General features: G+C 48.8%; 2 long non-coding RNA genes across 3 annotated transcripts; one reads left to right on the forward strand and one right to left on the reverse strand.

Annotated features, from left to right (window-relative positions):
* Positions 1 to 536: 536 nt before the first annotated feature.
* On the reverse strand, positions 537 to 10,887 carry LOC138830208 (uncharacterized). Its single transcript, XR_011372923.1, has 3 exons — positions 10,757 to 10,887; positions 1,162 to 1,280; positions 537 to 638 (listed from the first exon to the last, which is right to left on the reverse strand). It is a non-coding gene; the product is annotated as an uncharacterized lncRNA (long non-coding RNA).
* Positions 10,888 to 11,243: 356 nt separating this feature from the next.
* On the forward strand, positions 11,244 to 17,553 carry LOC138830209 (uncharacterized). 2 transcript variants are annotated; one of them, XR_011372924.1, is made up of 3 exons: positions 11,244 to 11,458; positions 15,488 to 15,723; positions 17,268 to 17,553. It is a non-coding gene; the product is annotated as an uncharacterized lncRNA (long non-coding RNA). The 2 variants fall into 2 exon arrangements; XR_011372925.1 differs by having other exon boundaries at positions 15,488 to 15,689.
* The last annotated feature ends 7,441 nt before the right edge of the window (positions 17,554 to 24,994 follow it).

A 24,994-nucleotide genomic window follows, 5' to 3' on the forward strand; every position in this document is an offset into this window, starting at 1 on the left:
AAGGAAGGAAGGGGGGAAGGAAGGAAGGAAGGAAGGAAGGAAGGAAGGAAGGAAGGAAGGAAGGAGGGAAGGAAGGAAGAAAGGATGGAGGGAAGGAAGAATTGGAAGGAGGGAAGGAAGGAGGGAATTCATTCATTCATTATTCATTTCCTCCATTCCCCCTCCCCCTCCCCCCTTCCAGGAAGTGTTGGGCAGATTTCCAGGCGTTGAGAAGAGGAAGCCATTGGCTGGGTTCTGGTTGAGTCTGACACACACACAGGAAATCCATCAGCAATTTGTTCCAGAAGCTTCTAGAAGCTTGGTTGGGGCGGGGGGAAGGGAAAGACAAGACCATGCACATGAGCTAATCATCATAATAAATCAACAACAACAACAACAACAACAAGAATAGTCAAGGGACCCTGGACCAGTCACCGCAAAGGATCATGGGAAGGGGTGATGTCATCATCCATCCTCAACTTCTCCCATGGAGGAGAATCCCAAGGGATGAACGCAACTGGGTCCCAGATGTTGGGGAGAATGGGGGGGGTGGGGAGGAAATAGAAACCAGCCCCAGCCCTGGCTTCTTTCTAGAACCTTCCATGGGTTGTCCTGGAAGCGTCTCAAGTCCTTAGATCAAACAGATCCCCTGGGAAAACCTATCATCAATAGACCATGAGAGGATCAGTATCAATACCAACACCAATACCAATATCATCAATACCCTCCTTCCCTCCCCCCCTCCCCCCCAAAATCATTCCTGGGCCAAGGAAGGGGGGTGGGAGGGTTGGGGTGTGTCTGGGTGGAGGGATCACCTGCCTGGGGAATGTGCTGAGTTATTCTGAAACCTGGAGCTTTCTGGGACCTTCTGGAACCTTGGGAGAACTTTCTGGAACTTTCTGGATGGATGGATGGTGGATGGATGGGTGGATGGATGGGTGGGTGGATGGATGGATGGATGGATGGGTGGATGGATGGATGGGTGGATGAGTGGATGGATGGGTGGATGGATGGATAGGTGGATGGGTGGCTGGATGAGTGGATGGGTGGATGGGTGGATGGATGGATGAGTGGATGGATGGATGGGTGGGTGGATGGATGAAGGATCGATGGGTGGATGGATGGGTGGATGGATGGATGGATGGATGGATGGGCGGCCCCCATCATTGCTGGTCCGCTCACCTGCAGGTAGGCCAGTGCGCACAGGATCTTGGCGGGCGCGCAGGTAGCTGAGGAGTTGGCCACCAGGCACATAGTCCATCATCCTGTACAACCAGCGGTCATCGCGCCACGTGGAGAACCTGGGATGGGGTCAGGGGGAGGGAAAGGACACACACGTGAGGTGCTAGGTGCTTGCTGATTATCCAGAGTCCCTGTGGGGAAGTGCTGGGTGCTTGGTATCTGTCCTGAGTTAGTAATAGGCAGGTGCTGGGTGCTTGGTACCTGACTCATGTAAACAGTAGGGAGGTGCTGGGTGTGAAGTCCCGTTCCTGGGTCACCATGGGGAGGTGCTGGGTGCTTAGTTCCTATCCTCGGTCTCCATGGAGAGGTGCTGAATGCTTAGGCTCAGTCCTTGTTCCCCAGGTGGTGGTGCTGGGTGCTTAGTTCCAGTTCTGGGTTACTCTGAGGAGGTGCTGGTTGCTTTGTCCCTGTCCTGGGTCATCATGGGATGGTGCTAGGTTCTCAGTATCTCCCCTGGGTCACCATGGGGAGGTGCTGGGTGCTTAGTCCCAGCCCTGGGTCATCATAGGATGGTGCTGGGTGCTTAGTCCTGGTCCTGGGTTACTCTGAGGAGGTGCTGGTTGCTTAGTCCCAGCCCTGGGTTGTCATGGGATGGTGCTGGGTGCTTGGGAATCATCCTAGGTCACTATGATGAGGTGTTGGGTGCTTAGTCCCAGCCCTGGGTTACTATGGGGTGGTGCTGGGTGCTTGGGGATCATCCTGGGGAGGTGCTGGGTGCTTAGTTCCTGTCTTGGGTCATTATGGGATGGTGCTGGGTGCTTGGGGGATATTGTGAGTCACTATGGGAAGGTGCTGGATGCTTAGTCCCCACTCTGGGTCACCATGGGGAGGTGCTGGGTGCTTAGTCCTGGCCCCGGGTCACCCTGGGATAGTGCTAGGTGCTTAGTCCCAGCCCTGGGTCATCATGGGATAATGCTGGGTGCTTAGTCCTGGCCCTGGGTCACCATGGGGAGGTGATGGGTGCTTAGTCCTGGTCCTGGGTCACCATGGGGAGGTGCTGGGTGCTTAGTCCCTGCCCTTGGTCACCATGGGGAAGTGCTGGGTACTTACTCCTGGATCTGGGGCACCATAGGGAGGTGCTAGGCGCTCAGTCCCCATCCTGAATCACTATGGGGAGGTGCTGGGTGCTCAGTCCCCATCCTGAGTCACTATGGGAAGGTGCTGGGTGCTTAGTCCTCACATTGGGTCACCATGGGGAGGTGCTGGGTGCTCAGTCCCTGGGTAATCATGGGGAGGTGCTGGGTGCTCAGTCCCTCCCCTGAGTCATCATGGGGAGGTGCTGGGTACTTAGTCCTGGCCCTGGGTCACCATGGGGAGGTGCTGGGTGCTTAGACCTGGCCCTGGGTCACCATGGGGAGTTGCTGGGTGCTTATTCCCCATCCTGGGTTACCATGGGGAGGTGCTGGGTGCTTAGTCCTGGCCCTAGGTCACCATGGGGAGGTGCTGGGTGCTTAGTCTTGGTCCTGGGTCACCATGGGCAGGTAGTGGGGGCTTATTGCCCATCCTGGGTCACCATGGGGAGGTGCTGGGTGCTCAGTCCCCATTCTGGGTCACCATGGGGAGGTGCTGGGTGCTTACTGCTGGATCTGGCGCACCTTAGGGAGGTGCTGGGTGCTCAGTCCCCATCCTGAGTCACTATGGTGAGGTGCTGGGTGCTGAGTCCCCACTTTGGGTCACCATGGGGAGGTGATGGGTGCTCAGTCCCTGCCCTGGGTCACCATTGTTAGGTTTTTAAAAAGAGGTGACCGAGTAAGAACTGAAACTGCACCACGCACGTGGTATTCAGGTAAGGGGTTTATTCAGTAGGCCTGCTGGGACCAGGCAAGGTTGGCACTCCACGCGGCTGGCAAAGGAAAAAAAGAGGGCGGTCTGGCGGCGGTTTAGGCCTTATATAGGGTAGGGGGCGGGGAAGGGTGTGTCCAGGTAAAGGGAAGTGGGATCAGGTGGGAGAAAGGTGTGGCCACATCAGGTTAGGATGTGACCTCAGCAGATGCGGACGTGACCTCTTCCAGGTATCCCAGTTGCCTAGGTAACGCAGGTACTGGGCGAGGTCTGTTCGTCGTCCAGGAATGGACCTTACATTCCAGCCTTTTGATAATTATGAAAAAGGGCGAAGACTCTCTCTGGCTACTTCCTGCTGGCAAGGGGCGTCGTAGGGGTAAAAGGCTGGGATGTGGTCCATGCTGGGAGAAGGCAGCAGGCTGCAGCTGTCACTTGGGTGTTGATTCCTCGATGAAGTCTGGAGGAGGCGAGTCTGTTGGACGGAGTCTGGAGAAGTTTCATGAGGCATTGACGGAAACCTGAACAAATGGAAACTCTGACAATTTTTAAACCTAGAATGGCTAGCCTTTGAGAGGGAACCTAGAGGGGAGGGTCCCCGGGACCCAGCCTGCGTCACACTCTTCAGGGCACAAGCCAAAAAGTAGAGTCAGTCTGGTGAGTGAATAAGAGCTGACCAGGCAGAAGCGGCGTCCCGACTTCCCCCAGAGCCCTCTAGAGAGAAATGGCCAAGCCCCCAAAGCCAAGCGTCCTCGGCTTCAGAGGTGACCGGCCTTTCAGCTAAAGGCCGTAGGAGCTCTCTGGCGTGGCGCCACGTCTGGACAGAGACTGAGTGACAGAGAGCCGTAGAGTAGTTTCACTCACCAGAGTAGAGAAGTGGTGTGGACGTGGATGTGAAGGCCAGAAATGGTATTGGTGAAAAATCTCGCATGGTGTCAAGGCACTTTGGTTCACACAAAAGGGGTAGTTATTGGGTAGATGAAAAGAACACCATGCGCTATTCAGGCAGGAAAAGAAGTTACTGAACTGTAGTCCCACCCAGCATGGTGGAGAAGCATGGCTGAAAAAGGAAAGGGGGGGGAAGAGAGGTGACCTAGTAGGAGGTGACTGCTTCCTGGTCTGCCAGTTCCATGATGTCTGCAAGAAGTGAGTCTCTTCGATGAAGTCTGGAGGAAGTCTTCTCAGGCAGGGGGCTGAACAAAGATGAAAAGCAAATATATTACTGGAAAGAAAAGATTGGATGTCCATGGCTTGGAGGTGACCTAAGGGATGAGGTAGTGAGGTCTTTGGGGAGGAGAGCAATTAGCTCAGTGTTACTCACCCGGATCTTCAGGGATGCGAGATAGCCTTACCTTGGTAGGCCCAAGGGGGGAACAGGTGTACCTCGAAGTCAGTGTTGGCATAGAAGGGGCAGGAGCAGGAGACCTTTTTATTCTTGACAGGTGAATCCACTGTGGCTGTCCCTTGAGCTTGACTGCTGTGGGGGTGGTCAGCAGAACCTGGTGAGGGCCTGTCCACTTAGGGTGTAAACCAGATGGATTAAGGGTCTTGAGAAACACTTGATCACCAGGCAAAATTGGGGGAGTGGGAAAGGGGCCTTGATGAGGCTGAGGGAGACACTGGTCAGCATGTTGGCGCAGCATGTGCCTAAGAAAGGTTAGGACGGGAAGGTAGTCTATTAGTGGAGTTTTGGTATTGTCAGTAGGGAAATTACCTAGGAGAAAAGGTCTTCCATACATTAACTCAAAGGGGCTGAGGAAAGTAGGGCTGCGGGGAGAAACACGTAAGCGGGTGAGCGCCAGGGGTAACAGTTCTGGCCAGGATTGTTGGAGCTCTAGAGAAAGTTTAGTAAGTTGTGTCTTAAGGAGCGCATTAGCTCTTTCAACCTTTCCAGAAGACTGAGGCCTATAAGGAATGTGAAGATTCCACTGGATGTTTAGAGAGGATGCCACCTGTTGGGTCACTTTGGAGATGAAAGCAGGTCCATTGTCAGATTGAAGTGACCTGGGTAAGCCAAACCTAGGAATAATTTCTTTAATAAGGACAGAGGCAACTGTGTCAGCTGTCTCCGACGTTGTGGGATAGGCTTCAATCCATCCTGAAAAGGTATCAACCATAGTTAGAAGGTATTTGAGCCGCTTACATCTGGGCATGTGAGTGAAGTCTATCTGCCAGTCTTCCCCTGGGGTGTGTCCCCGTGCTTGGTGTGTGGGGAATGCAGCTGGTCGGAGACCACCCTGTGAGGAAGTAAGAGAACACGTGGGGCAGGCTTGGGTAACAGCCTTTAGTCGAGTAGTTAGGCTAGGGCAATGGATTAAAGGTTTAAGAAGGTGGGAGAGAGGCTTGTATCCAATATGCAGCGCCTGGTGAACCTGGGAAAGAAAGCTGTCTGCTTGTGTCTCAGGAAGAACAACTCGTCCTTCCAGAGACCACCATCCCTGTGCTTCCTGGGAGGCTCCCTGGTGCATAAGTTCCTCGATCTCCTGTGGGGTATAAGAGGGTTGAATTGAAGGCAATACCAGAAGCAAGGGAGCTGGAAGTTGTCCCTGGAGTTGTCTCTGGGCTGCTAGCTTTGCCTCCCGGTCTGCTTTTGAATTGCCGACTGTAATGGCATCCAATCCTGTCTGGTGTCCTCTGCAGTGGATGACCGCAACCTGTTGGGGAAGGGAAGCAGCTTCTAATAGTTTAAGAATAAGTGAGGCATTAGTTATGGGAGTCCCTTTGGTGGTCAGGAAGCCACGTTCCTTCCAAATTGCTGCATGAGAATGGAGAATATGATAGGCATATTTTGAGTCTGTATAAATATTGATCTTCCGGCCCTTGGCTAGAATTAAGGCCCTAGTTAAAGCTATAAGTTCTGCCTTTTGTGAGGTAGTGCTAGGGGGCAGAGGGCTGCTTTCAAGAATGGTAGAGTTATTAACGATGGCATAGCCCGCAACTCGGCTTCCTGAAGAGGTAGATGTGGAACTGCCATCGATGTACCAGGTGTCTTCTGGGTCAGGAAGAGGAGTTTCCGAGATACCTGTAAAATGGGGTGTGAATTCCTCCAAGGTCTCTGTACAGGAATGGGAAAGAGGGTTAGAATTGGATGGAAGCAAGGTGGCTGGATTGAGCGGGGAGCAGCTTTCCAGTGAAAAGTCAGGGTTTTGAATAAAAGTAACATGAAACAGCTGTAGGCGGGAAGGGGAAAGGGAAGACAGGGATTTATGAGACAAAAGGTCCTTTAGTCTGTGGGGAGAGCGAATGGTAGTGGGTTGGCCAAAAGTGAGTTTTGTGCTCTCCTGTGCCAAGGTGGCTGCTGCGGCCAAAGCTCGGAGACATGCTGGCCAGCCTTTTACCGTTGGGTCTAGCTGCTTTGAGAGGTAGGCCACAGGTCTAAATGAGGGGCCTGACATTTGTCCAAGAACCCCAAGGCCAATTCCCCACTTCTCAGTGACATAGAGTATAAAGGGTTCCTTGAGGTTAGGTAGAGCCAGTGCTGGAGCCCGAAGAAGCGCTTGCTTCAGAACTTTAAATGGGGTGTCAATGGGCTTTGTGGGGTCTGGCGGCTCCAGTAGGGAACCTGTGGATGCCTCATAAAGAGGTTTGGCCAATGTAGCAAAACCGGGTATCCAAATACGAAGGAAGCCTGCAAGTCCCAGGAAAGACAGAATGTCCTCCTTGGTCTGTGGGACAGAGAGAGACTCAATGTAGGCTTTTCTATCAAGGGTAATTCTTCTCTCTGTAGGAGTTATGGACAAACCCAAGTATGTTACCTCTGACTTTGCTATCTGGGCCTTTGAAGGAGAGACTCTATATCCTTTTGTCAACAGGAAGTTGAGGAGGTCAGCTGTATGTTGGCGAGCCAACTCAAAGGAAGGGCTGCAAAGCAAAAGATCATCCACATACTGGAGAACAATGCTAGGAGACACCTGAAGAGAGAGGAGATCCTTTGATAAAGCCTGTCCAAAGAAATGGGGACTGTCTCGAAACCCTTGAGGGAGGACCGTCCAGGTCAGCTGTTGTGCCCTTGAAGTGTCTGGGTCCACCCAAGTAAAAGCAAAGAAATCTTGGCAGTCAGGATGCAGGGGGATTGTGAAGAATGCATCCTTGAGGTCCAGCACCGAGAAGTGGGTGGTACCAGGAGGTATCTGTGAAAGGAGAGTATATGGGTTAGGCACAACAGGATGAATGGGAAGGACTGCAGCATTAATAGTGCGCAGGTCCTGGACTAGGCGATAGGTCCCATCAGGTTTAACTACTGGCAGGATAGGGGTGTTAAAGGGGGAGTTAGTGGGTCTGAGAAGTCCTTGTTTAAGAAGGCGAAGGATGATGGGTTTTAAACCTTGCCTGTGCCTAAGGGAAATGGGGTATTGGGAAGTACCAGGGAAATGGGTAGGGTCTTTAAGTTTAATGAGGACAGGAGTATGGTGTCTAGCCATAGTAGGAGTGGAAGTATCCCAGATAAGAGGGTTGACAAGATCTGGAGGTAAAGGGAAAGGATTTAGTTGGGAAGTTACAGGTGGAGGTTCATCTAAAGACAAAAGTAGAACAGGTGTGGGCTGTTTGGGGATATGGAATGAAAGGGAGACCTGAAATTTAGAGAGCAAGTCCCTTCCTAGGAGTGGGGTAGGACAGTGAGGTAGGATTAGGAAGGAGTGTGAAAAAGGAAAGTCTTCTATTTTACATGATACTGGTCCCGTAGTTGGGGGACAGGTAGGTAGGCCATCTACACCCACCACCGAGATCTGGGAGGGAAAAGTCTTGCCTGTATATTGACATAGCACCGAGTAAGTCGCTCCCGTATCCAAGAGAAAAGATATTAACTTACCGGCTACATAGAAACACACCCTGGGCTCCGTCATTGTGATGGTCTGGTTGTTGGGAGCAGGTGGCCCTGGGCACCTTCATTCTGTAGCCAAGCAGAAAATCTCCGACCGGTCTGGCTCCGCCTGCCTGGGTGGGCGGGGTGGGGGAGGGGCTGGCCTACCTTGTGGAGGTGAGGAGGGGCAATCGACTCCCCAATGTCCTTGTTGTCCACACCTTGGGCAGGGTCCAGGTGGAGGTCGTGGTGAGGGACAGAATTTCGCCCAGTGGCCCTCTTGCCCACACTTGAAGCATGCTCCAGGTGGTGTTTGTTGGGTGCGTCTCCTCAGAGGAGGCCGGATGGCAGCAGCCAGGATTTGATAGTTTTCCCTCTCACGGGCTGTCTTATCGGCAATCTCCTGTTCCTCTCGATTATTGAAAACTTTAAATGCCATACTCACCAGATCTCGTTGAGGGGTCTGAGGACCGTTCTCAGCCTTTTTTAACTTTTTTCTAATATCGGGGGCTGATTGGGCAATAAAATGAGTATTGAGAACCACCTTAGCCTCTGGTGACTCTGGGTCCAGCCTTGTATAGCGCTGGAGCGCTACTGTAAGGCGTTCAAGAAATTCCGCCGGGTTTTCATTGGGCCTTTGAGTAATGTGGTTTAATTTGTCGTAATTAACAGGAAGATAGGCTGCCTTTTGAAGGCCAGCCACTAAGCAAGTTATCATCCTATTTCTGCTTTCCCGCCCAGGAGCATTATGTTGATAATTCCAATTGGGCTCTTCCCTAGGCACAGCTGTTGCTCCCACTGGAAAGTTAATATCTAGGCGGTGAGCTTCATCGGCATGTGCCTGGGCTGCAGTCCACACCCTTTCTTTTTCCTCAGCAGTAAGGGTAGAGGATAGCATTAGATATATGTCCTGCCAAGTAAGGTCATAGGTCTGAGCCAGGTTCTTAAACTGCTTGACATAATTATTAGAATCTTGGGCATAAGATCCCAGCCGCTTCTCAATCTGAGCAATATCAAACATTGAGAATGGCGCATGCACCCTAATTACACCTTCAGCCCCTGCCACCTCTCGCAAAGGGCACAGGGGGTCTGGTGGAGGTTGTGTGCCACCAGTGCGAGACCGGGTGTGAGCTGCAGGGGGGGAGGAGATAGAGGGTGAAGGAGAGGAGAGTGAAGAAGGTGGGGAAGGCACCAGATGCTCAGCAGGAAGAGGGGCAGAGTCAAAAAGAGGGTCAGGCACCTCAGGCTCCGGAGGGAGCCCTGCGCTAGGGTTGGGTTCTCCACGTGCCAGGAGGAGTGGAAAGGCCGGGCATGATTGGCATAGGGCCGGGTTGTCCCGGAGAGCAAAGAATGGCTGAATATGAATGACCTCAGACCATTTACCATTACGACGGCAAAAATCGTCTAAATCTCTGAGAATGACATAGTCCAAAGTCCCATCTCTGGGCCATCGAGAACGATTATCCAGTTGGTACTGTGGCCAAACTTGAGTGCAATAATAAATCAGGCGTTTCTTGTCGATGCAGTCAATAGACAAGACGTCCAGGGAACGCAGGAGGCATTTCAATGGAGTTTCCTCCTTTGGGCGTGACTTACAACAACCCATTAGAAATGCAAAAGAGAAAAACGTAGGGGGAAAAATTTAGTGAGTGAAGGAGGGCTTACTGAATGGAAGCGGTGTCCCAATTTACCACCGAGCCCTCTAGAGAGAAGTGACAAACAACCGGAGTCAAGTAAAGGCCTAGTAGGTTCTCCGGTGTGGTATCTGTAAAGAGACTGAACGACAGAGGCCCCTTAGGGAGCAGGTCACTCACCAAAATGTAGAAGTGTCGAGGAAGATGCAGAGGCCAGCAATAGAATTGATGCACTGTGTCCGCAGCAGATAGACGGGTTCATAAAAGGCCGTCAGAACTGTGGGTATTCCTCAGAGCAAAAAGGGAAAAACAAAAATGAAAAAAAGAAAAAAAACAGAGAGGAATCTCGGCTGTCCTGACTTTAAGCCCTTTATCCGAGTCACGGCACCATTTATGTTAGGTTTTTAAAAAGAGGTGACCGAGTAAGAACTGAAACTGCACCACGCACGTGGTATTCAGGTAAGGGGTTTATTCAGTAGACCTGCTGGGACCAGGCAAGGTTGGCACTCCACGCGGCTGGCAAAGGAAAAAAAGAGGGCGGTCTGGCGGCGGTTTAGGCCTTATATAGGGTAGGGGGCGGGGAAGGGTGTGTCCAGGTAAAGGGAAGTGGGATCAGGTGGGAGAAAGGTGTGGCCACATCAGGTTAGGATGTGACCTCAGCAGATGCGGACGTGACCTCTTCCAGGTATCCCAGTTGCCTAGGTAACGCAGGTACTGGGCGAGGTCTGTTCGTCGTCCAGGAATGGACCTTACAACCATGGAGAGGTGCTGGGTGCTCAGTCCCTGAGTCACCATGGGGAGGTGGTGGGTGCTAAGTCCCCAAAGCCAGGGCACCCAACGGCCTGGTTCCTGCCAGGCCACGCCCCCCAGGCCAGCCATCCAATGGCAGCACACCCAGGCCACGCCCTCAAAGCCAGACTACACAATAGCATCACTGTTGCCAGGCCACGCCCCTCCAGGACCAGCTGCCCAATGGCCTTACTTCCAAGCCATACCCCCAAAGCCAGGACCCTCAATAGCCTAGTTCCTGCCAGGCCATGCCCCCTAGGCCCAGCGGCCCAATGGCCTTACTTCCAAGCCACGCCCCCCAGCCCAGCCGACCAATGGCATTACGTCCAGCCGCCCAATGGCGTCTTTCCAGGCCACGCCCCCAAACCCCAGCGGCCCAATGGCCTCTGTTCCAGGCCACGCCCCCACTGACTCTCCTGTCAGCTCCACGCCCTGCAGGCCACGCCCACCGCGACGCCACGCCCATCAGAAAGCCACGCCCTCCAGCGTCCCCGCCTCTTAAAGGCGCCTCGTCCTGGAGGCCTCCACGCACCGACGGTGACCCGGGGGCCGCCCGGGTCGGCGTCCTCGGGGTTCCTGCGCGCTTCCGCTTCCGCTTCCGGATCCGGACGGCATAGTGGTGGCCATGGTGGCGGCGGCGGCGACGCTCCGCGGCCCCGCCACGGCTGCATTTCCGGGCGCGGCCGCCGGCGCCGTCGCATTGATGTCATCAGCCGGCGCCAAGACGCGGGCGCGCATGCTCGCGCTCTCGGCGGAGCGCCACTGCGCATGCACATAGGGTTAGCGGGGAAGGGGCCGAACGCTCCCAGCGGAGAGCCATTGCGCATGCGCAGAGTGTTCTTCAGCGGGGACAGGCTGAGCCGGCCTGGCGGAGCGCCATTGCGCTTACGCACAGGGTTAGGCAGCTGGGAGGGGCTGAGCCAGCCTGCGCCAATGCGCATGCGCACAGGGTTCGTCAGCAGGGAGGGGCCTAGCGCTCCCGGCGGAGCGCCGCTGCGCATGCGCGTCCCTTGGCTGCTTGTTCCCACTGCCCTCCCGCGTGTGGACCCACGGCGCATGCGCACAGGTTGAATCGGCAGGGAGGCGCAGAGCGGACCCTGGAGGGTCGAGTTGCGCATGCGCACAGCGTGAGTCCGCCGGGAGGTGCCTAGGGGACTCCGGAGGATCGAGGTTCCGTCCGCATTGCGCATGCGCACTGGTTGAGTCGTCCGGCACCGTCCGGGCCGAGCGTGTGGTGCGTGCATGCGTGGGATTCCCTCGGTTGGTCTGGTTGGTACTGCGCATGCGTGCCACCTGGGGGGGGAGGTCCTCCGCGCTGTACCGCGCATGCATGAGCCAGCACGCCCCGTCCCTCCCCCCCCCCCCCCGCCGAGCAGGAACACGCATGCGTGTGCTCCCCGGGCTCTGCGAGGTACGGATCTGCGCATGCGCGGGATTGGGCTGCGCTGCCCTGCAACAAGCATGCGCGGTTCCCAGAGACAGACTGACAGACACAGGGACAGTGAAACAGAGTCAGACAGACACTGGGACAGAGACAGACACACAGATGGACACAGAGAGACACAGACAGATAGATGGACACAGACAGACACAGAGAAGACAGAGACATGGGCAGGCATAGACAGACAGACACAGAATGACAGACAGAGAGACAGACAGACAGAGGCAGAGCCAGACAGGGAATGACAGAGAGAGACAGACACAGGCCGACAGACAGAGACGGACAGACATAGAGCAAGACAGACAGACACTGGGACAAAGACAGACAGAGACAGACACACAGATGGACACAGAGAGAGACACAGACAGATGGACAGACAGACATAGGCAGAGACAGACACAGACACAGAGAAAGACAGACAGACACAGAGAATGACAGACAGACACGAAAGACAGAGAATAACAGAGAGACACAGACAGACAGACACACAGACAGACAGATACTGACACAGGCAGACAAAGAAAGACAGAACGAGACCCAGACAAACACAGGAGACAGAAACAGAGAGACAAAGAGACAGACAGACACAGAAGTCAGAAGTAGACTGATGACAGACAGACAGACCGAGACAGACAAAGACAGAATGAGACAGAGACAGACAGACAGTGAGACAGACATGGACAGGCAGACCAACAGGCAGACACAGACGAGACAGACAGACAGAAAGACAGAGACAGAAGTAGACTGACAGACACAGACAGACAGACAAAGAAAGAGAGAACGAGACACAGACAGACTGACAGAGGAGACAGACAGAGACAGAGAGACAAAGACAGACAGACACAGACATGGACAGGTAGAGACACGCAGACCAACAGACAGACTGACAGAGGAGACAAAGACAGACACAGACAGAAGAAGACACAGACAGACAGACAGAGACAGAGACAGAGCTTGACCTACTCCATTGAGGTCAGGACTTGGTTCCAAGTCACTCAAGTGTGAAAATGTTAATCCCACCCATATTTAGTCAACATCCATCCACCCATCCATCCACCCACCCATCCACCTATCCATCCACCCATCTATTCACCCATCCATCCATCCATCCATCCATCCACCCATCCACCCTCTGATCCACCCATCCATCCATCCACCCATCCGTCCACCTATCCATCCATCCACCCATCCATCTATCCACCCATCCATCCATCCACCCATCCACCCATCTATCCATCCATCCATCCATCCACCCATCCACCCATCTATCCACCCATCCATCCATCCACCCATCCATCCATCCATCCACCCTCCCATCCATCCACTCATCCATCCACCCACCCATCCATCCATCCATCCACCCATCCATCCATCCTCCATTGAGATGAACACTTGGGTCCAAGTCACTCAACTGTGCAAATGTTAATCCCTTCCATATTCCATCAACAGCAGGACTTGGGTCCAACTCATTCAAGTGTGCAAATGTTAATCCCTTCCCTCCTTCCTCCATGGAGATGAGTTGGGTCCGTCACTCAATTGTGCAAATGTTAATCCCTTCCGTCTCTCCTCCATCCAGATGAGGACTTGGGTCCAACTCACTGAAGTGTGCAAACGTTAATCCCACCCATATTGTATCAGGACTTGGGTCCAAGTCACTCAAGTGTGTAAATGTTAATCCCATCCATATTCAATCAACATCCATCCACCCACCCATCCATCCACCCATCCACCCACCCATCCCCCATCCATCCATCCACCCTTCTATCCACCCATCTATCCACCCATCCACCCATCCGTCTATCTGTCTGTCTGTCCATCTATGCATCCATCCCTCTGTCTATCCAGGTGTCTGTCTATCTACTTACTCTCTGTCTGTCTGTCCATTCATGGATCCATCCATCCATCTGTCTATCCACATGTCTATCTGTCTATCTATCTACTATATCTATCCACCTATCTGTCTGTCTGTGTGTCTATCTATACATCTCTCTGTCTGTCCAACCATCCATCCATCTATCCATCTATTCATGTATCTTATCTGTGTATCTATCTATCATCTATCCATCCGTCTGTCTGTCTATCCACCTACCAGCCTGTCTGTCCATCCTTCTGTCCATCTGTCTATCCATCCGTCTGTCCATCTGTCAATCTGTCTGTCTGTCCATCCATCCATCTATCCATCTATTATCCATCTATCCATCTGTCTGTCTGTCCATCCATCCACCCATTTGTCTATCCATCTATCCATCTGTCAGTCTGCCTGTCTATCCATCTATCTGTCTGTCCATCCATCTGCCCATCTGTCTATCCATCTATCCATCTGTCAGTCTGTCCATCCATCCATCTACCCATCTATCAGTCTGTCTGTCTGTCCATCCATCCACCCATCTGTCTATCCGTCTTATCTATCCATCTTTCAGTCTGTCTGTCCATCCATCCATCCATCTATCTAGGTATCAGTCTGTCTGTCTGTCCATCAATCCATCCATCTAGCTAGCTATCAGTCTGTCTGTCTGTCCATCCATCCACCCATCTGTCTATCCGTCTATCCATGTATCAGTCTGTCTGTCTGTCCATCCTTCCGCCCATCTGTCCATCCATCTCTCTGTCTGTCTGTCCATCCATCCACCCATCTGTCTATCCATCCATCTATCCATCTGTCAGTCTGTCTGTCTGGGTGAAGAACTCTGAAAAGGGACAAACTTTCTAGAACCATCTCCTTTCCCCGGGCCGTTGTGTGTGTGTGTGTGTGTGTGTGTGTGTGTGTGTGTGTGTGTGTGTGTATGTGTGTGTGTGTGTGTGTGTGTCTGTCTGTCTGTCTGTCTGTCTGTGTGTACATCCTAGACTTCACCGGTCCATCTGCCATGACCGTTGGATTCAGAACCTTCTAGAACGCGGTGCCGTCTCCACCACCCTATCTAGGACTCGCTGCCCAGTGCTCGGGACAAGATGTCATCTGCTCATACACGTGTGTGCGTGCGTGTGCGTGCATGTGGCCCGGCCGGTCGCCCTGGGAAATGCCCTGGGTCACCATGATGATGATGATGATGATGCCCGGAGTTCACATCCTTCCAGGGTCACCATGATGATGATGATGATGATGATGATGATGATGATGATGATGATGATGATGATGATGATGATGATGGATGGATGGATGGATGGGTGGATGAATGGATGGATGGATGGATGGGTGGGTGGATGGATGGATGGGTGGATGGATGGATGGATGGATGGTGGATGGATGGGTGGATGGATGAATTGATGGATGGATGGGTGGGTGGATGGGTGGATGGATGGGTTGATGGATGGGTCAATGGATGGATGGATGGATGGATGGATGGATGGATAGATGAGTGGATGGGTGGGTGGATGGATGAATGGATGAATGGATGGATGGGTGGATGGATGAATGGATGGATGGGTGGCTTGCTGGATAGATGGATGGATGATGGGTGGGTGGGTGGATGGATGAGTAGATGGATGGATGGATGGATGGATGGATGGGTAGCTGGATGGATGAGTGGATGGATGGGTGGCTGGCTGGGTAGATGGATTGATTGATGGATTGATGGATTGATGGATGGGTGGATGGATCGGTGGATGGGTGGATGGATGGATGGATGGATGAATGGATGGATAGATAGATGGATGGGTGGATGGATGGGTGGGTGGATGGATGGATGGGTAGCTGGATGGATGGGTGGATGGATGGGTGGATGGGTAGATGGATGGATGGATGGGTGGATGGATGGATTTGTGGATTTCCCCCCTAGGCCACCAAAGACCTAAGTTCTTCTCCTCCTGTCTCTCTATCTCCAGGTGCAGAGAAGTTGATCCTCCACATACAGAAGCACAGCATCCTCTTTGCCCTGGCCACCAGCTCAGGGACTGAGTCCTACCAGGCCAAGACCAGCGCACACCGGGAGCTGTTCGGTGCCTTTCACCACGTGGTGCTGGGTGATGACCCCGAGGTCAAGGCCAGCAAGCCCGCCCCGGACATCTTCCTGGCCTGCGCCCACAGGTTCTCCGGACATCTTCCTGGCCTGCACCCACAGGTTCTCTCCTCATCCCCCCCCCCCCCCCCCGTCAACCAGGTAAACCGAGGCCTCGGGCCTCGGGTCCACTGCATGGACCACACACAGAGAGACACACACCACACACAGAGAGACACACATACAGACAGACATGGACGGATACACAGATACACAGACCAGACAGACAGACAGCCAGACACAGAAACACACAGATAGATGCAGAGACGGACACAGAGACACAGATAGACACATGGACAAACCAGACAGACATGCAGACAGACAGACAGGCAGATAGACACACAGACCGACAGGCAGACAAACCAGATAGAGACACAGACACAGAGACAGACTCATAGACAGACAGACAGACAGACCACAGAGACACGGACAGACAGTCACACTCCAATAGACAGACAGACACACTGACAGAGAGATAGACACACAGACACACAGACACAGAGACCAGACAGATAGACAGACAGACAGACACAAGAGACGGGACAGACACACAGATTCACAGACCTACCAGACAGACCACAGAGACACAGACAGACACACTGATAGACACACAGACAGACAGATAGACACAGACAGACGCACAGATACACAGACCAGGCAGACAGACAGACAGACAGAGCACAGAGACACGGACAGACAGACACACACCGATAGACAGACAGAGAGATAGACATACATACACAGACAGACACACAGACAGACAGACTACAGAGACACACAAATAGGCATATAGACAGACAGACGGATACAGAGACAGACACACACAGATAGACAGACACAGAGACACTTGGCCAGACACAGACAGACACACATACAGAGACAGACAGACAGACATAAGAGTCCAGACAGACAGATACACAGAACAGACCAGACAGACCGACCACAGAGACACAGACAGACAGATATAGGGACAGACAGACACACAGAGACAGACAGAGAGACACGGACAGACACACAATCACACAGACGGATGGACGGATGGAGAGACGGATGGACAGACAGCCCCAGGGGAACAGGGAGGGAGACTCCTTGGCACAGTGCTCACCTGGCCCACACCAGGCCCTGGGTGGGGGAGGCCTCGAAATCACACACAGAACATGCCAGTAGGCACGCCGTGGCTCGACGGTCACCTTCCCTCCTTCCTTCCCTCCTTCCTTCCCTCCTTCCTTCCTTCCTTCACTCCTTCCTTCCTTCCCTCCCTCCTTCTTTCCCTCCCTCCTTCCTTCCCTCCTTCCTTCCCTCCCTCCTTCCCTCCTTCTTTCCCTCCTTCCCTCCTTCTTTCCCTCCTTCCCTCCCTCCTTCCTTCTTTCCCTCCATCCTTCTTTCCTTCCCTCCTTCCTTCCTTCCTTCCCTCCTTCCTTCTTGTTCCTTCCCTCCATCCTTCCTTTTCATCCTTCCTTCCTTCCCTCCTTCCTTCCTTCCCTCCTTCCCTCCTTCCTTCTTTCCTTCCTTCCTTCCCCCCTTCCTTCCCTCCAACACTGGGCACCCGGCCCACCCCCCGGCCGACCTCTCACTCCGCGTGTCTCTCTCGCCCTCTGACCCTGCAGTGCCTGGTGCTGGAGGACACGCCCCACGGCATGGCGGTCGCCCAGGCAGAGGGGATGCAGGTGGTCATGGTGCCCAGCGTCCAGCTCGACCCCGAACTCAACGGCCGGGGCCACCCTGCTGCTGCCCTCCTTGGGTGACATACAACCCGAGCTCTTCAGCCTGCCCGCCTTCAACTGACCTGCGGACGGACAGACAGACAGACAGAAGGACACTGGACACAAGGCCAAGACCTGACCCATCCCAGGGCCTCCCTGACCTCTGGAAATAAAGGGAATGAACACAGGAAGTGCCTCACTGAGTCACGAGTGGATGGATGGATGGATGGATGGGTAAATGCATGGGTGGATGGATGGGGATGGATGGGTGGATGGGTGGATGGATGGGTGGATGGATGGATGGGTGGATGGATGGATGGATGGGTGGATGGGTGGGTGGATGGATGGATGGGTGGATGGATGGGTGGATGGGTGGACTGGTGGATGGGTGGACGGATGGATAGATGGATGGGTGGATGGGTGGGTGGATGGATGGATGGGTGGATGGATGGGTGGATGGGTGGACCGGTGGATGGGTGGACGGATGGATACATGGATGGGTGGATGGGTGGGTGGATGGATGGATGGGTGGATGGATGGGTGGATGGGTGGACGGTGGATGGGGGACCGATAGGTGGGTGATGGGTAGATGGGTGGATGGATTGATGGATGGGTGGATGGGTTGATGGATGGATGGATGAATGGATGGATGGAGGGGTGGGTGGATGGGTGGATGGATGCATGGGTGAATGGATGGATGGGTGATGGATGGGTGGATGGGTGGATTAATGAGTTGATGGATGGGTGGATGGATGGGTGGATGGATGGATGGATGGATGGGTGGGTGGATGGATGGGTGGATGATTGGATGGATGGGTGGATGATTGGATGGATGGGTGGATGGATGGGTGGATGGGTGGGTGGATGGGTGGATGGATGGGTGGGTGGATGGGTGGATGGATGGATGGGTGGGTGGATGGGTGATGGATGGGTGGGTGGATGGATGGCTGTTATATCCTGCCCAGGCCCCTCCTCTCCCCCTCTGCCTGTGGGATTTGTTCCATTTGGTTTTGTGTCCTCTGGTGCTGCAGATGGTGGGTGATCAGCCTTGGGTCTAAAAATATCAGGCTGTGCTGAGAATAGCTTAGTCTCTTGCTCTTCAAGGCCAGGGTGGGGCTGAAGGCTGGGAATCAACTGGGTCAAGGTGAGAATAAGAGCAATAACAGTATTAACAACAACAATGACATGAATAACAATAGCAATAATAACAACAATCATAGTATGAGTAACAATAACAGCGATCATAACTGTAAGAATAACAATCACACATCATCCATAACAAGAACAGTAACAATGGGAGCAACAACAATCACAGCAATCATAGCAATAACAATAACAATAATAGCCATTATAACAACCAAATAACAATAACAATGACATTAATAAGAGTAACAATAACAATAGAAGCAATAATAGCAATAACCAGAGTAATAGTAGCCATAATAACAATAACTATAACAATAACAATAATAAGTTCAATAACATCGATAATGATAACAGTAACAATAACTGTAACAATAGCAATAATAACAATAACAGTAACAATAATAACAATTACAGCAAGAATCACAATAACAGCAAAACAATAGTGATAAGAACAAAGACAACATCAATCACCATGACAGTAACAATAGTAACAATAATAATAACCATAACAGTAATCATAAAAGTAAGAGCAATAACAGCAATAATAATAATAGCAGTAATAACAGCAATCACAGTAATAATAGTCATAATAACAATAACATTAACAACAAACAATAAGAACAATAACAATAAGTATTAACAATTACAATTCCAACAACAGCAATAACCATAATAGTAATAACAATAGTAACAAGAACAATAACAGTAACAACAAAAATAATACCATTCCATCCATCCATCCATGCGCCCATCCATCCACCCACCCATCCATCCATCCATCCACCCATCCACCCACCCATCCATCCATCCACCCATCCATCCACCCAACCACCCATCCATCCACACATCCATCCACCCATCCATCTACCCATCCATCCATGCATCCATCCACACATCCATCCACCCATCCACCCATCCGTCTAACCAGCCATCCATCCACCCATCCATGCATCCATCCACTCATCCATCCATGCATGCATCCATCCACCCATCCATCCATCCACCCACCCATCCATCCTTCCATCCACCCATCCATCCATCCATGCATGCATCCATCCATCCATCTATCCATCCATCCATCCACCCATCCATGCACCCTTCTATCTACACATCCATCCATCCACCAATCCATCCATCCATCCATCCATCCATCCATCCTTACATCTGCCCACGCATCAATCCATCCATCCATCCACCCACCCATCCATCCACCAATCCATCCATCCGTCCATCCATCCATCCATCCATCCATCCATCCATCCTTCCATTCGCCCACGCATCCATTCATCCATCCACCCACCCATCCACCCATCCATCCATGCATCCACCCACCCATCCATCCACCCATCCATCCATCCATCCACCCACCCATCCACCCATCCATCCATGCATCCATCCACCAATCCATGCATCCATACACCCATCCATCCATCCATCTGTCCACCCATCCATCCATCCATCCACCCTCCCATCCATCCTTCCATCCACCCATCCATCCATCCACCCATCCATCAATGCATGCATCCACCCACCCATCCATCCATCCATCCACCCATCCATCCACCCATGCACCCATCCATCCATCCATCCATCCACCCATCCATCCATGCATCCATCTACCCATCCATCCATCCATCTGTCTGTCAATCCATCCATCCATCCATCCACCCACCCATCCATCCTTCCATCCATCCATCCATCTACCCATCCACCCGTCCATCCACCCACCCATCCACCCATCCACCCATCCACCCATCCATCCACCCATCCATCCATCCATCCATCCATCCATCCATCCATCCATCCATCCATCCATCCATCCATCTCCCCAGCCAGCCACCGATCCATCCACTCATCCATCCACCCATCCATCCATTCATCCATCCATCCACCCATCCATCTACCCATCCATCCATCCATCCACCCATCCACCCATCCATCCATGCATCCATCCACCCATCCATCCATGCATCCATCCACCCATCCATCCATGCATGCATGCATCCATCCATCCACCCATCCATCCATCCATCCATCCATCCACCCATCAATCCATCACTCCATCAACCCATCCATCAACCCAATCCATCCATCCATCCATCCACTCTTGTTTGTTATTGGGGTGGGGGTAGGGAAGGGGGGCAGGCTCTCTTGGTTCTTGAATTCAGCACCCTGGGTTCTCTGGACCCCTGAGTGACCCTGAGCCCCAGAGACCAAGATGGCCCCACTTCCGGTTTGCTGGTGGAGCTCAGAGTTTCCTCATGGAGTTTCCTGTCCCTGGGGTGGGGCCTTGGGCCCCTGGGAGCCATAGAGATACCAAGATGGTGCCACTTCTGGTTTCCTGGTGGTTTCCTTGGATACCAGGCACCTGACTTCCTATTCCTCTTCCTATTTCTCCTATGATGCTTATTGGTATTATTACTATTGTTGTTGTTGTTACTGTTATTGCTGTTGTTACTATTGTTATTAATATTGTTATTACTGTTACTGTTATTGTCGTTGCTATTGTTTTTACTATTATTACTATTATTATTATTGTTACTATTGTTACTATTTTTATTACTCTTACTGTTATTGTTGTTACTATTGTTATTACTCCTATTGTTTTGGTTATGAACATAGTTCCTACTCCTGTTACGATTATTGCCATTATTGTTATTATTACTCTCAGTTTTACTATTATTACTCTTGGTACTGTTATTACTGTTATTATTACTATTATTACTTCTATTATTGTTGTTGGCATTGCTATAGTTATTGCTGTTATTAGTATTGCTATTGTTGTTTTTGATACTATTGTTACTATTATTATTACTATTGTTATTAGTATTATCATTACTGTTGTTATTACTGTTATTTCATTATTACCATTGTTCTTTTTGCTATAACTGTTGTCACTATTGTTATTGTTACTGTTATTGTTGTTAAGATTATTATTGTTATAGTTATTATTGTTATAGTTATTATTGTTATAGTTGTTATTGTTACCACTATTAGTAGTATTATTACTATTGTTATTACTGTTGTTAGTACTATTATTTGTATGATTGATATTATTGATATTATTGATATTATTGTTACTATTATTACTACTGTGGTCGTTGCTATTGTTATTGCTATTATTACTCTTAACATTGCTATTGATATTACTGTTATTTCTATTATTGCTATTGTTGTTCTTGTTACTATTACTGTTATTGTTGTTGTTTTTATTACTGTTATTACTGTTGTTGTTGTTGTTGTTACTGTTATTGTTACTATTGTTGTTGTCACTATTGTTCTTACTATTATTATTGCTATTGTTATTACTTTTGTTATTACTGTTATTTCTATTATTACTATTCTTGTTGTTATTGTTACTATTATTCCTATTGTTCTTGCTATTATTTCTGTTATTGTTGTTAATACTATTTTTATTTACTATTATTACTGTTGTTATTACTATTATTTCTATTATCACTATTGTTATTGTTACTGTTGCTATTATTGTTATTACTGTTATTGCTATTATTATTACTCTTATTTCTATTATGATTGTTGTTATTACTACTGTTACTACTGTGGTTGTTCCTATTGTTACTGTTATTACTATTGTTAATACTATTATTAGTGTTGTTATTACCATTAATTCTATTATTACTATTGTTGTTGTTACTGTTATTGTTGTTGTTGCTATTATTAATACTATTATTAATGCTGTTGTTATTACTGTTATTATCACTGTTAGTTCTATTATTACTATTGTTGCTATTGTTACTATTATTAGTATTATTGTTATTACTGTTATTATTACTCTTGTTGTTACTATTGTTACTGTTGTTATTACTGTTATTACTATTAGTTACTATTATTATTGCTGTTGTTATTACTGTTGTTATTTCTGTTGTTATTACTATTATTTCTATTATTACTGTTATTATTACTGTTGTTACCGTTATTGTTACTGTTATTGTTACGATTATTACTATTGTTGTTACTGTTGTTATTACTATTATTGATACTATTGTTATTACTATTGTTACTGTTATTATTACTGTTGTCATTACTATTGTTTTTACTGTTGTTATTACTATTATTATTACTGTTATTGTTACTGTTATTATTACTGTTATTGTTACTGTTGTTATTACTATTACTATTATTGTTATTGTTGTTATTGTTACTGTTATTACTACTGGGGTAGTTGCTATTGTTATTACTATTATTAAAACTATTGTTATTACAGTTGTTACTGTTATCATTAGTATTGTTTTTACTGTTGTTTTTACTGTTATTATTGTTGTTGTTATTGTTACTGGTGTTACTATTGTTATTGCTCTTGTTAGTATTATTATTACTGTTGTTATTGTTACTATCACTGTTGTCACTATTGTTATTACTGTTGTTATTACTGTTATTGTTACTGTTGTTACGGTTATTGTTACTATTATTATGCCTGTGGTTGTTACTATTGTTATTACTATATTAGTACTAGTATTACTGTTATTGTTTTACTATTGTTATTATTACTGTTGTTATTACTATTGTTATTACTGTTATTATTACTATTGCTATTACTGTTATTGTTGTTGTTGCTATTATTTCTATTGTTCTTGCTATTATTACTGTTATTGTTGTTGTTATTGTTACTCTTATTACTACTGTTATTACTTTTATCGTTGTTATTATTATTATTATTACTCTTGTTGTGACTATTATTCTTGTTGTTGCTATTATTAACACTATTATTACTGCTGTTATTATTACTGTTATTGCTATTATTACTGTTGTTGTTATTGTTGCTATTATTGCTATTGTTGTTATTATTGTTATTGTTACTGTTGTTATTGTTACTGTCATTGCTGTTATTGTTACTATTATTACTACTGTGGTTGTTGCTATTGTTATTACTATTGTTATTCCTGTTATTATTACTGTTGTTGTTGTTATTCAGTTTATATTATTTTTTGGGTCTAGTCGTGGGGCCTGAATTCTGGGTCTGGGTGCTGTCCCTCAGCTCTTCAGCTCAAGGCTAGCACTCTACCACAGCACCACTTCTGGCTTTTTTCTTTTTACTTATGTGGTGCTGAGCAATCGAACCCAGGGCCTCAGGCATGCAAGGCAAGCGCTCTACCACTAGCCACCTTCCCAGTCCCCAGAGGGTTTTAATAAAGCAAGCCTTAAGGAAGAAAGATAACATGAAGTGACAACTACAGAAATTCTACAGAGATGACACCTTTCACATTTCTGTCTTCCTTCTCTTCTCATACTTCAGAAAGCATTGACTAACATTATAAATATACTGCAATTATAAGTTAAGGATCAGTGTTTTTTTTTTTTCAACCTGAAGCCTTTTTTCCATGATTCTTGACATAAACTTTTTGGGAGATTTTTTGGATTGTGATGGGATTCCACCCAAAACAAAGCCATGTATATCAAGAAAGTCAATATTTTCAACTCAGAGTACTAAACAAAAGAGGGAGAAAATTAAATTAAGGTTAGCAATATATGTCAAGCACAAATATACACAATATCAAGATATCTTGAAATTGTATACTTTTACTGGATAAAGTGGCTCAAACCTGCAATATTATCTACTTAGAAAACAGAGATTAGAGTATTGCAGTTCCAGGCAAGCCCAGACAAAAAAAAGAAGTTTCAGAAACTCTAACCATTTGCTGGGTGCAATGTGTTTTGCTTGTGTTAGGAGGACCGCAGTCCAAGCAGGCCCAGGCATAGTGATACTACCTCAAAATAAGCAACCAAATTACAATCTGCTGGTATGGCAATAAAAGAGATGCTGTTTCACAAGTATAGGATTTTGGGTTCAATCATCCAGTATTCCTAGGCATTTAAGTGTTTGTCAGGGTAAGAATTTGGCATGTCTGAGGTCAAGACTTCATACTCATTTTACAAGCTCTAATAAAACCTTTGCCTCTTTTGTTATTTTTTTTAAATATAGAATAACTTCCATGCCCAAACCAAATAATTTCCTATTAGAGATTTTCTCCTATCCATTAAGTAATATATTATGTGTTGGATACTGTCCTACTGAAATCACACTAAAGATCAAAAACCCATTGCCTTAGAAAGTGACTGCATTGGGAAAGAGAATCTCAAAGGTAGCATTTAAGTTGAACTCTCCTCCAAGAGAAGCAGAAGGCCTTGAATATTCCAAGGAAAGAGGACTCAGAAGGAGCCAACTCTGATCTTGGAGTTTTAGTTCCACCAGCTCAGAGGGAATGTATTTACAGTGTTAATGCTACCCAATCTGTGGTAGTTTATTATTACAATTACTAGCAAACATGTGGAATCTATAAGACATGAAAAGTCATTGACTCTTGGGGTCCATGACTCAAATTTATAATCCTAATGATTAAGAAGGATGAGACTTGGGGGATAATGGTTTTCAGAATGGTAGGAAAATTCATGAGGTTCTATCTCCAATTAACTTCAAAAATTTCTGGGCTGGAGACATGGTTCAAATGGTAGACTGACTACTGTTA

Source organism: Dipodomys merriami, unplaced genomic scaffold (genome assembly GCF_024711535.1).
Source record: "Dipodomys merriami isolate MVZ:Mamm:240054 unplaced genomic scaffold, mDipMer1.0.p SCAF_186, whole genome shotgun sequence".
Lineage (NCBI taxonomy): Eukaryota > Metazoa > Chordata > Mammalia > Rodentia > Heteromyidae > Dipodomys > Dipodomys merriami.